Genomic DNA, 9,444 nt, shown 5'->3' on the forward strand with positions numbered 1-9,444 from the left:
GTCTCTGTCTCTGGGTCTCTGTGTGTGGGGGGGTCTCGGTCTCTGTGTGTCGGGGGTGTGGGGGGGTCTCTCTGTGGGTCTCTGGGTGTGGGGGGGGGTCGGGAATTCAAAGCCGCTGGTTTTATGCTGCGGCCCCCCCGTGGCTGGCCCCGCTCCCGCCGCCGGATCAGGGCGGCCTCGACCCCGGCCCCGTCTCGTGGCCGGCGCGCGGCTACGTGGCGGAGGGGCGGCGCTGCCAGGCCCGGCCGGGCTCCTCCCCCCGCTCCCGCGCACGCGGGCTGAACCCCCCGGATCCGGGCCTCACGGGCCGCCGTAGCGCGGCAGCGGGTCGAGTCCCGCCGGCGCTGTCGGGACCGAGCCGTAGCGCGCCTGCGCCGTGCGCGCCCGCGTCTCGCGGCCGCTTTTCCCATCGGCCCCCGCGGGAACTCGCTGTCTCGGGACTACTCCCGTCAGCCACCGCGCGGCCCCGGGCACGCTGGGAGACGCAGCGTGCACACGTACGTCACCCCGCAGGCTCCGCTCCCGCCCCGTCGCTGTCGCGCCGAGATGATGTCACAGCGCGCGATGCTCCCCCCACCTTCGGAACGGGCCGCGCGGCCGGGGCGGGGAGCGAAGCCGGGCCCCGCGGGTGACCCTCCATTTCCCATCAGGCATCGCGGCGCGCACGCCGTGGCCGCGGCCCGACCCGGCCGTCCCGCTCTCCGGGCGAGGCCCGCTCGGTGCTGGGCTCCCGGGGCGGCCGCTGGGGGGCGGGGAGCCCGTTCCTTCCTCTCCGGCCCCGACGCCTCGGCCGAGGCACCGTCAAGGTCCAGACTCCGGAGAAAACAATAAAAACCAGGAACGATCCTGCTCGTCATGAAACAATCCAAAGATTTCAGGGTCTGCTGGAAAGCAGCGGGGGGCCCCGCTTTGGCCCGCGTCTGCCTGTTGGCTGCCCTGTAACAACCCCCCGGCTTCCACAGTGCTGGGGGGGAGCCACTCGGGGGAAGGGGGGGGACATGGCTCCCTGGGGGCCGACAAGTCGCCCTTGGGTGTCCAGCTCAGGGGGACTTGCTGACGTGAAGCAGGGGTGCTGAAGGCTCTGAGACTCCGAGTCAGGAGGCGGTGACGCCAGGTGACTTTCCTCCCTGGAAAAAGAACAGGAGGACTCGTGGCACCTTAGAGACTCACCCATTTATTTGAGCACGAGCTTTCGTGAGCTACAGCTCACTTCATCGGATGCATACCGTGGAAACTGCAGCAGACTTTATATACACACAGAGAATATGAAACAATACCTCCTCCTACCCCACTGTCCTGCTGGTAATAGCTTATCTAAAGTGATCATCAAGTTGGGCCATTTCCAGGACAAATCCAGGTTCTCTCACCCCCCTCACCCCCCTCCCAAAAACCACACACACAAACTCACTCTCCTGCTGGTTATAGCTCATCCAAACTGTTGGGAACACTGGGGCATGGCCACTAGGTAACTCGAGGGGATGGAAGACCACGAGTGTCGATGAAGCCCCTTCGCACTAGGCCCCGGTATCCTTGGCCCCCCCTCCTGCCTGGAGGCACTCACAGCAGCTCTGCGTGCTAGGCCCAAGTGTCCTTGGCCCCCCTGCCTGGAGGCACACACAGCAGTTATGCTGAGAATCTGCAACAGTATGTTGCAGAGTCAGACTGCCTGAAACTAAGCAAGGCCAAACAGGGGAGATATGGAAGAACAATGCTGAATAAAGCAGCTTTATGTATAGTTTAACAAATGATACAGAGACTCAGGGAACTAGCTGGGAACTGGATTGGCTGGCTATATGGATACTTGGAGCAGCTTGCTATTGGATAAGTATGCTGGGAAAAAGGATGTATAAAAGCCTGTGTAACTTCCTGCTCTGTTGTGCAGGATTTGAGATTTTATTCTCCCTGTACCTTTTTGCAGCTGCAAATAAACTTTTCTGCTTCTCCACCCCGTTGTGATTATTGGGTGTAGCACACCGGGTAACGAACCACTCAAGCTGTTGTTCAGCCTCTCGGCACTGGGTGCCGGCAACAGCTTTTGGCGTCCCTGGGTGGGCTCGAGGCTGCAATTTAGCCTTGCCCGGACCCCTCCTGGAGGTCGAGGATTGCGGCGAGAACCGACGCCCAGCGCGCACCGGTGAGTTCATCGGGGGCCTCGGAGGAGACGCGATTTGATCGACCCCAGAGGGCACAACGGTGCAACGCACTCATATAGTGGAGAAGCTGTTGTGGACCACGGTGAAGAACCGGTCCCTTAGACGTGGGGGAGGAGCAGCTGCAGGGCCACGGTGAAGAACCGGTCCCTTGGATCAGGTAGGATCCTTTTAAAATCCGGATTATATGCTCTGTTGGAACCTGGGGACGCCCAGAGTTACCCTGTAGGTATGGGACAGGGACAGAGCTCAGAGGTTAGGGCACGGTGTACGCCCCTAGAGTGCATTCTAGCAAACTGGAAGGTATTTGGTGCGGATCCGATGACTAAGAGGCAATTAAAACGATTCTGTACAGTTGACTGGCCTCAATATCAACTAGAGGACCAGGAGTGGTGGCCACCAGGATGGTCAATTAATTACAACACGATCCTCCAATTAGTTTTGTTTTGTCAGAGAACAAGGAAATGGAATGAACATATGTATGCGCATTTGTTTCTGACTTTATGTACTCGACCAGATATTTTACAGCGCTGTAATCTGACTCCAACTGGTTTGGTAGCAGCTAATGTTAGTCCCCAGACCCCAACCCCCACTGTAATGGCAGAGCCGGTGTCCCCTTCGGCCCCCACACCCCCACCGTATAAGGGTAGGATGCCTCGGGTTACAGAGATTGCCCCCTCGGTGGGACTCTATCCTTTGCTTACCGAGACTGTTGTGGCTTGCCCAGGGGCAGACGGATGTCAGGCTACCACTATGCAAGTTTAAACCCATGTGCCATTCAATCCAATAGACTTAGCAGCTTTTAAAACAAAGGCTGGAGAATTCTCAACGAACGCAAGCAGGTTTATTTCAGTCTTTGAGGGGTGCCTCAGTAGTCACAAGCCGATTGAGACGACTGTAATATCCTCCTGAGAACCCTGTTGTCTGAGGTGGAGAGGGATCAGGTTACAGCTAAGGCAAGGGGAGCGTCAGCGTTCAAGCGAAAAAAAAGAAAGGAATCTATCTGTCAAGTTCCTCTCCAAATAATTGTAAGCGGCTCAGGGCATTTCTGGGTATGGCAGGCTTTTGCAGGATATGGATCCCAGAGTTTGGACTGTGGGCTAAACCCCTGTACGACTGTGTAAAAGGAGCAGATCATGACCCCTTCTATTGGACCCCAGAGGCTGACAGGGCATTTAAAATCCTGAAAAGAAAATCGATGGAAGCCCCGGCTCTGGGCCTGCCGGATCTCTCTAAGCCGTTTCAGTTGTATGTACATGAACAAAGGGGGGTGGCGCTAGGAGTGCTTACACAGCTGTTAGGAGCATGGAAGCGTCCTGTGGCTTATTTTTCTAAGCAATTGGATCAGGTTGCAAAGGGTTGGCCGGCATGTTTACGGGCGGTCGCAGCTACTGCCCTATTGCTTGAGGAAGCCGAGAAGCTAACATTGGGAGGGGTTATGCAAATCTATACTCCCCATATGGTCCGAGCCTTATTGGATGCAAAGGGAGGGCTTTGGCTCACCCAGGCTCGGATTGCTCAGTACCAGGCTAAGCTGTTAGAGAACTCTGAAGTCACCCTACAGCCTTGCCCCTCCCTTAACCCACCCACTCTCTTGCCAGAAACAGAGAAACAGAAACATGACTGTTTAGAGATCATAGATGTCCAGTACTCCAGCCATCCGGATTTAAAGGATGCACCCCTCCCAAATGCAGATTATGAGTGGTACACTGATGGTAGCAGTACTGTAATAGATGGGCAAAGGAGGGCGGGTTATGCTGTTGTGACCCTCCATGACACTGTGGAAGCTGAAGGTTTGCCTGCTGGGACCTCTGCCCAGCTTGCCGAACTAATAGCCCTGACCCGTGCACTTGAACTGTCAAAAGGAAAGCGGGTCAACATTTTTACTGATTCAAAGTATGCTTTTGGTGTGCTGCATGCTCATGCTGGCCTATGGAAGCAAAGGGGAATGCTGACAGCCCAAGGCTCCCCAGTCAAGCACGGGCCTCAAATCCTCCAGCTCCTAGAAGCCGTACAACTCCCCTCGGAAGTGGCGGTGGTACACTGTAAAGCCCATCAAAGGGAAGATCAAGATGTGGCCAGAGGTAACGCCCGGGCAGATAGAGAGGCTAAGCATGCTGCCACCCTGCCATCCCCTCAGACTGAGAACGCCCATATGCATGCCCTTATCCCATCAGTAGGGGAACTTCCAACCCCTCAGTACTCTGGGGAGGAGAGACAGCTAACTGACAAACTCAGTCTCCGGGAAAAGGAGGGATGGCTCCATTCCCCAGAAGGCAAGGTCCTCTTACCAAAGGGCCTGATCCGGCCAGTGCTGCAGAAACTACATCAAACCACTCATGCTGGCAGGGAAGCACTTATCCAGCTAATGGGAAAATACTTTATCACTTCCGGACTCCGACCCCTGGCTGCCCAGGTACAAGCGGACTGCTTAGTCTGCCAAAAGAATAACCCCCGACCGGGACATCCTGTGCCACCAGCTGCCCTAGAACCCACTCCGGGCCCTGGACAAGTGTGGCAAATAGACTTTACTGAGTTTCCCCGTACCCAAGGGTTCAAATATCTCCTTGTTATAGTGGATCGGTTCAGCGGATGGCCAGAAGCCTTCCCCTGCTGTAACTGCACTGCCAGAACAGTGGCCCTCAAGTTTGTTAAGGAGCTCATTCCTCGCTTTAAACTCCCCCTGTGGATGGAATCTGACAACGGGACACACTTCACGTCAAAAATCATTCAAAGCATCTCACATGCCTTACAGATCCCCTGGAAACTCCATACGCCCTGGAGACCGCAAGCCAATGGGGTAGTGGAGCGGACCAATCAGACCCTTAAACGGCATCTCTCAAAAGTGTGCCAAGAAGCCTCACTGCGATGGCCTGATGCTTTGCCCCTCGTCCTACTCCGTATCCGCGTTCTCCCAAAGGGTAGATTAGGGCTCAGTCCCTTTGAAATTATGTTTGGAAGGGCATGGCCCATGAATGGCACCCCGGTTCTGTCAGGGGAATGGGAGTTGGGTAATGTTTTTTTGTCACAGTATATGTGTTCCCTGTCTGCTGTTCGCTTGTCTCTTCACAGGTATACCAAGGATTCCCAGCCTCTCCCCTTGGACTCTCCTGTTCACTCCTTACAGCCGGTGACTCTGTGCTTGTTCGCACCTGGAAAGACGAGCCTCTCCAGAAAAAGTGGAAAGGACCCTATACAGTCCTGCTGATCTCCCATACAGCGGCAAAGATCGAGGGACACAAGAACTGGATCCATCACTCTCGTCTGAAGGCAGTAACCGCCCCCTCGTCAGCAGAACAGTGGACCGTCCAACCTGCTGACTCCTCATCTAGTGACGATCTCGGGCTAAAGCTACTGTTTAAAAGACACAAATAGCGGGCACCTTAATGCTAAAATGGGCCCACCCAGGTACTGGAGACCCTGGGTTGGGAAGACTCTGGTAATAATTAATTGGGTAACATTGTTATTCTTTGTATTGGTATTTCCAAATTGTGCATATCGGGAGCATAACTCCTTTGTTTTGCTTGCGCACCATGTTGCTACTTTAACAAACCAGACTGATTGCTGGGTATGTGCTCCAACTCCACTGTCCCCAAAACGGGAATGCCCCTTGACATGCTGCCCTTGACCCTAGCAGAATTAGCCACCACCAAAGAGCAGGAAAGAACGGACTCACCGTTCTGGAACAAGATCTCTTTACAGCAAGTCACCTATCAGGACCAGGAGTATTCAGTTGCAGTACTCACTAAGGGAGTGTTATGTTTTACCCAAAACCAATCTGATCCCTATGGGCATCCTGTGGGAAAGAGCTCCTGTGTTATTACACAGTGGGCTGATGGGTATTGGATAAAGACCAACAGGGGAGGCCAACGGTGTGGGTGTAATGGTTCCTCCCCTTTTAGGGAAACACAAATAATCTTACCACAAAAAAGGGGCTTGAAAATGTAACTTGCCGACCAGTTAATATCTCCAATGTAGCAAGCCAATGGTGGGTTTGTAGTGGTCTCTATGGCAAGTGTAATTTGAACGGCACAATTAAAAATGCCCCCACTTGTACCCAATCAGGAGGATGGAATGCCCCCCTAGGGGCATATGAATTGTTTAAAAAAGCAGCCAAAGCAGCCTTAAATATCCCAGGAATCCCCTTAAGTAAACGGTCCTTATTGGGCCCTACAGGGTCACTATTTTGTATGTGGCCAAAAGGCTTACAAGGTGCTGCCAGCCAACTGGACAGGTAGCTGTTATATAGCTCATGGAGTTCCTCATCTTTCCATAACTGCCACACTGCCCAAAGGAAAGATTAGAAATGCCCGAGACACCTCTGTTGAGTCACGAGAAAAGACCCTGTGGTGACTGACTAAGGCATTGGCGGGCAATATGAAGAATCCCCTCACAACCGAGAAGCTGGTAGGGTGCTCTGTACTGGGAATAGCACCACTGTTTACTGGGCCAGCCATGGCATGCATAGGCCGCTATACTGTAAGGCTGCAGATGGTACTTGAGAAAGTGGCCTTAGAGTTAGAGGACTCGGTTAGTGATTTAGGGTCAGCAGTAAAAACATTAAATAAAGAGGTACAGCAGCTCAGGACGTTTTCCCTCCAAAACAGGCTGGCTTTGGACTATCTCTTGGCATCCCAAGGAGGGGTTTGTGCCCTTATCGGGCCCCGATGTTGTGTATATGTAAATGATAGCAGTTATGAGATCTATGAAAAGGAGGTACAGGCTAAGGCCCATGCCTGAGCCGGAGCACAGATTGCCTATACTGCCCCAGAGAACGATTGGTTGCAAACCTTGTTTTCAGGCTGGGGTTTGTTGTCTTGGCTTGGTGGTTTATTTAGCCTGCTATTGAAATTTCTCTTTCCTGTACTGCTTGTATTACTGGTATTATGCTGTGCGGTATCATGTGTCAGGGCCCTTTTGCAAAAGTTAATAAGTCATTCTCTTCAGGGCTATCACAAAGTGCTTATGCAAAGTCATATTGTAAAGAAATAAGTAGCCCAAGTGAGAAGACTCAGAGCCAAGGCTGTTGAGTGTTCTCAAAGGGGGGAGTTGTTGGGAACACTGGGGCATGGCCACTAGGTAACTCGAGGGGATGGAAGACCACGAGTGTCGATGAAGCCCCCTCGCACTAGGCCCCTGTGTCCTTGCCCCCCCCCTCCTGCCTGGAGGCACTCGCAGCAGCTCTGCGTGCTAGGCCCAAGTGTCCTTGGCCCCCCCGCCTGGAGGCACACACAGCAGTTATGCTGAGAATCTGCAACAGTATGTTGCAGAGTCAGACTGCCTGAAACTAAGCAAGGCCAAACAGGGGAGATATGGAAGAACAATGCTGAATAAAGCAGCTTTATGTATAGTTTAACAAATGATACAGAGACTCAGGGAACTAGCTGGGAACTGGATTGGCTGGCTATATGGATACTTGGAGCAGCTTGCTATTGGATAAGTATGCTGGGGAAAAAGGATGTATAAAAGCCTGTGTAACATCCTGCTCTGTGGTGCAGGATTTGAGATTTTATTCTCCCTGTACCTTTTTGCAGCTGCAAATAAACTTTTCTGCTTCTCCACCCCGTTGTGATTATTGGGTGTAGCACACCGGGTAACGAACCACTCAAGCTGTTGTTCAGCCTCTCGGCACTGGGTGCCGGCAACAAAACTGACCACTCTCCAAGTTTAAATCCAAGTTAAACCAGAACATCTGGGGGGAGGGGGATAGGAAAAAACTAGGGGAAATAGGCTACCTTGCATAATGACTTAGCCACTCCCAGTCTCTATTTAAGCCTAAATTAATAGTATCCAATTTGCAAATGAATTCCAATTCAGCAGTTTCTCGCTGGAGTCTGGATTTGAAGTTTTTTTGTTTTAAGATAGCGACCTTCATGTCTGTGATTGCGTGACCAGAGAGATTGAAGTGTTCTCCGACTGGTTTATGAATGTTATAATTCTTGACATCTGATTTGTGTCCATTTATTCTTTTACGTAGAGGCTGTCCAGTTTGACCAATGTACATGACAGAGGGGCATTGCTGGCACATGATGGCATATATCACATTGGTGGATGTGCAGGTGAACGAGCCTCTGATAGTGTGGCTGATGTGATTAGGCCCTGGGATGGTGTCCCCTGAATAGATATGTGGGCACAGTTGGCAACGGGCTTTGTTGCAAGGATGAGTTCCTGGGTTAGTGGTTCTGTTGTGTGGTATGTGGTTGTTGGTGAGTATTTGCTTCAGGTTGGGGGGCTGTCTGTAGGCAAGGACTGGCCTGTCTCCCCAGATTTGTGCTGGAAATGGCCCACCTTGATTATCATGCACATTGTAGGGAGAGTGGTCACTTTGGATGAGCTATTACCAGCAGGACAGTGGGGTGGGAGGAGGTATTGTTTCATATTCTCTGTGTGTATATAAAGTCTGCTGCAGTTTCCACGGTATGCATCCGATGAAGTGAGCTGTAGCACACGAAAGCTCATGCTCAAATAAATTGGTTAGTCTCTAAGCTGCCACAAGTACTCCTTTTCTTTTTGCGAATACAGACTAACACGGCTGTTACTCTGCAAACTGGAAAAAGTGTGACCTTAAGGGGTTGCCACACTAAAGAGCTCCTCCCAGGGACTGTTCAAGAGCACCAGACCTATGGCAGGGAAACAGCCTGGAGAATGGGATTTTCAAAAGGGCTGAAGCAGGTTAGGCAAGTCCATAGGAGTTAGGTGCTTTGGAGGTTCCCACCAGACACCTAAATACCATTGAAAGTGTGGCCCAAAGTGCTTAAACACTAGGGCCCTGAGGCTCAGCTGGTGTCAGTCAGGGAGGCTGAGAATCCGTGATAAAGTCTCCTGTTAACCAAGAGCACCCGCCCCTGCGCTCAGATAGCCAGGGAGAGAGCAGGAGACAGCATTGGGCGCACAGATTCATGATTATGAATTATCTGCTCTCCTGAAATCTTCCCCTTTGGGCTCTGCTCTGAGCAGCCAGGGAAGCTGGGACCCCAAGGGCTCTCCCAGGATCTGGGCCCCTCTGGGCTGGGCAGTCACAGTGCTCTGAATGAAGCTCTGATCCACGAGTAATAGGGGCACACAGGAACTGATAATAACCCAACCTGCTGGGCCAAATCCCTCCCCCTGCCCTGCTCGAATACAATGAGAGAAACCCCCAGCAGCGCCCCTTACCCAGGAATCCCGTCACAGCCTCCTGGAGATTGTTCTCTCGAGGGAAATCCCGGATTCTCTTTTCCAGCTCAGGGGACTCGGGCACCGGATGCGGAGACATGGCCTTCTCATCCCTGCAGAGACATGAGCGTGTTTATTC

The 9,444-nt window shown here is 52.7% G+C and overlaps 1 long non-coding RNA gene across 1 annotated transcript; it reads left to right on the forward strand.

Moving 5' to 3' along the window:
• The first annotated feature begins 301 nt into the window (after positions 1-301).
• LOC140895932 (uncharacterized) lies at positions 302-8,635 on the forward strand. Its single transcript, XR_012154396.2, has 2 exons — positions 302-2,310; positions 5,223-8,635. It is a non-coding gene; the product is annotated as an uncharacterized LOC140895932 (long non-coding RNA).
• Positions 8,636-9,444: the final 809 nt, after the last annotated feature.

The sequence above is a fragment of the Lepidochelys kempii genome, chromosome 11 (assembly GCF_965140285.1).
Source record: "Lepidochelys kempii isolate rLepKem1 chromosome 11, rLepKem1.hap1, whole genome shotgun sequence".
Classification (NCBI taxonomy): Eukaryota; Metazoa; Chordata; order Testudines; family Cheloniidae; genus Lepidochelys; species Lepidochelys kempii.